Genomic DNA, 3,673 nt, shown 5'->3' on the forward strand with positions numbered 1-3,673 from the left:
TAAAACACACCCAGCTGGGCCGAGGCTCAGGAAGCACCAATGAGCTTCATCCACTCAAATAACATGTGAACTGCACATGGAGGCTTTCTGCTGATATAAAGACACTCTGTAGTTTTAAAGAAGACACAAGAAGAGTTTTTCTGCCTGAACAAACTAAAGAATCAAACTCTCTTTGTGTTCATGACTGAACAAACTGAATCAACAAACTGACCTTAAAGGACCACACAGTTTATACTGCTTCACTGTGTTTACATGTGGCGGACCCTGCCACCTTTCTAGCTTCACACGGTGTTCTGGGATCTTATTTTCCTCTGAGAGCAGCTCGTTTATTCACTGATGGAGAAAATATGTATTTCTGAGTTTGTTATTAACTCATTAATAATCAGTGAGTTTGTGTTTCTTCTCTAAAACTACATATTGCCCCTTTAAAGTACTTTAAGTCACAATTTCTCATACAAACTGGCCCAACGTATGTAGATGTGTCCCTGAAACAATGAGTCAGTTAATCACAGTCACTTTACAGACGATGAACCAGCAACTATATTAATCTTTATTATAAAAACATTTCATGGTTTTCAGCTCCACAGATGTGAAGATTTGCTGCTTCACCTTTTAGTCACAGGACACATTTTTTCTGCTCCGAGTTCTTTCATTTTGTAGACTTTAAGAACATTTCCTGATTAAACTGACAGACTTTCACTGAGGCAACATTTTCAGTGCCGGACTTTAACTTTGAAGAGGATCCTTTTTTCTCTTACAGAGCTGTATCAGTACTTTTAGTGGAGTAAAGGATCTGAATACTTCCTCCATCACTGACAGCCGGCATATCTGTGATGCTGTTAACACACTCAGTTATGAGATACAACTAAATTAATGCACTTTAACTTATAAATAAACTTGTTAATGGAGCGGTGTAGTAACGAGTCCTAAAACCTGGAAGTCAGTTTGTGTTTTTGCACACCTGCTTCCCTCGTCTCAAAGTTGATGAGTTGTTGAGTTGGTTTTCAGTTTAAATCCTGAAATAAGGTGTGTGGTTACCACAGGCTGAAGATATCTACACGTTCTGCTCTACCACATAAAATACATCAGTAAATGTCCCACAGTTTAACTATAAAGCGCTCACGTGTCTTAAAAACACACCATCACCTCAAGTAAACTTGTGGATTTCTCTGGTTTGAACATTGTTGTGATGTAAGAACACAACTCAACAACATACAGAACAAAGGTCGAGTCGTTTTTACACATTTTAATGCAGAAATGTTACATATTACATCTTTAAATCAAGTTGAACTCATTTATGATTCCATTTAATTTGATAGCAAATGCAGTCAGAGAGAAATCCTTCACATCATGGTTCAGTTAAACCTCAGTGAGGCGACACAATAGAAACGGTTACATCTGCTGGCAGAAAGCAGCTCCAGAACATGAACGCTGGTGATAAGAACGGCTTCAACACTGACCTCAGAGGGAAAAAGCTCCACAGGTTGACTTCATGTGTGTGTTGATCACGTGATGTGTAAACCAGCAGGGTCGCACGTTAAACTGGAGTTCACTGATGCTGCAGGAAATATGATGATCAAACTGGTGTCACGTCTAAAACGTTCCCCTCAAGTTCAACGTCAGGCTGCACAAGTGACACACAGATACTGAGCTGTAACTTAATGTGTGAAAATAGTTGATTACAAATATATTTAAAGTATAAACATGTTGTAGTTGTAAATGTGTGTTTGGACTGGATGGATTTGTTTGTGTTGTTGTTAAATCCAGGGGGCAGTAGGGAGGGCAGTTAGTGGCCCCAACACATGGAGCTGGATGGTGGACTTGGTGACAGTGGAGCTGATCTCAGAGCAGTTCAGACTGCAGCACTGACAGTCATCTCCACTTGTTGTGATTGGTCCGTCAGTCACTGCTGGATGAAGCTCTCCTCTCCACTCCACCTCCCAGTAACACGGCCCAGTCAGAGCCTCTCCACCCACCAGCTGATGGTGCTGCTTCAACCTCTCTGGATCATCAGGACACAGCTGATCCTCTCAACACCTCCACCTTTCATCATCAATGATAATCCTTCCACCTGATGAGAGAATGAGAGAGAGCAGAAGTGATACATGAGTGTTTCCAGAGACTCCCTCCATCAGCTGTCAGTCAGTGATATAAAGACCAGCAGGACTTCAGTCCTGTTCAGACCACAAGTGGAGCGGCTGTGTAGCGTAGCCAGCTTCCTTTCAGCTTCATGTTAACGTGTTGGAGTGAAGCTCACAGGTTTACTCTGCAGCTTTCACTCAAGTACACAGTGAAATAAACTGCAGAGAGTCCCTGAACGCATCATGGCTGCAGAAACACTTTAATGATGATCAACAGCTGTTAAAAACCAGATTCTCAGTCACACCTGAATATTTCTTCTGCTTTGAAACATTACAAATATGTAAATATGGAGTCTGTTGTAAAACATGTGGAGCAAACAAAAGACAGATGGACAGATGAATATATGATGTTAAAGCTCCTACATGTTCATACACAGACTGACAGTCAAACATCAGCTGTGGTTACTGGACTTCAGCACAGCTTCTGCTCTGTACAAACACCACATGGTTACTAAATGTAATGATGCTTCTCTGAAATCAGAGCAGTGATTTGCAGGCTTCAGTCAGACTGATCTGTACGGTGGCCCTGAAGGTCAAAACACATCAACATCTCAGATTACAGAAAAGGTGGGACAGCGTTCTTGTTTGTAATTGGACAGAACCCGAGTCCCTGTCCACAGTTTGATGTTGTTGTGAAATGTTGTTGTATTTTGACCTTCAGGGCCACCGTAGATCTGAGAGCTGTGACACAGATCAGCTAATCAGTTCTTTAGTTTTTTAAAGAGATCACATGTGATGAATGAGGACGATTGTCTCTACACATCCTGCGATGCTGTCAGCTGTAATCCAGCTTTACTTCCTGTAGACATGAACACAACAACAACAGTCGTCTTCACATCAACTCAACACCAGATCACAACAAGCTTCTGGCTCGTCTGATTGGCTGACTGTTCTCTCTCTGTCTTTCTGTCCAATCATGAAGCCTGTCACCGTTCTCCTCTCACAGCTTCACTGAGGAAAACAGGAAATACTGGATCTTCACTTTGATACTGACTGTGTTCAGAACAATACTGCTGAAACCAGCGTGGACTGACTCCAACCCTCTACTGACCTCAGAGTCTCCAGTCCACAGTGTGGACTGTCCTTCAGATCAGACAGCAGCTTCACGTCTGAATCCTGCAGCTTGTTGAAGCTCAAGTCTAGCTCTCTCAGATGGGAGGGGTTGGACTTCAGAGCTGAGGCCAGAGAATCACAGCTGATCTCTGACAACCTGCAGTTCCACAATCTGAATAAAGAATAATGATGAAGATAAAAGTCAATTTATAATCCAATCAGATGTGTTCAGGTTTAAATGTGCAGCTCAACATCACTGTGTCCTAATTAAGGGCGGTCCGATTGTTATCAGATGACATTGGTTCTGAATAGTTTGTTGGGTGGTCTCTTAAAGAGCCAATCAGAAGAGCCGATCAGATAAACACAGGGAGACAGTTTTCTCTTTAATACATGCAGCATGGAGAGAAGAGCCACAGTGTTCTCTGCAGTCTTCCACATTGTCCTTGACTTGTATACAGCAGAACAGTGGTTACATACTT

At 42.1% G+C, this 3,673-nt stretch overlaps 1 long non-coding RNA gene across 1 annotated transcript; it reads right to left on the reverse strand.

Annotated features, from left to right (window-relative positions):
- Positions 1-1,241: 1,241 nt before the first annotated feature.
- On the reverse strand, positions 1,242-3,351 carry LOC115578052 (uncharacterized). The gene is made up of 2 exons (XR_003983348.1): positions 3,193-3,351; positions 1,242-2,071 (listed from the first exon to the last, which is right to left on the reverse strand). It is a non-coding gene; the product is annotated as an uncharacterized LOC115578052 (long non-coding RNA).
- Between the last annotated feature and the right edge of the window lie 322 nt (positions 3,352-3,673).

This window comes from Sparus aurata, unplaced genomic scaffold (genome assembly GCF_900880675.1).
Source record: "Sparus aurata unplaced genomic scaffold, fSpaAur1.1, whole genome shotgun sequence".
NCBI classification, from domain to species: Eukaryota; Metazoa; Chordata; class Actinopteri; order Spariformes; family Sparidae; genus Sparus; species Sparus aurata.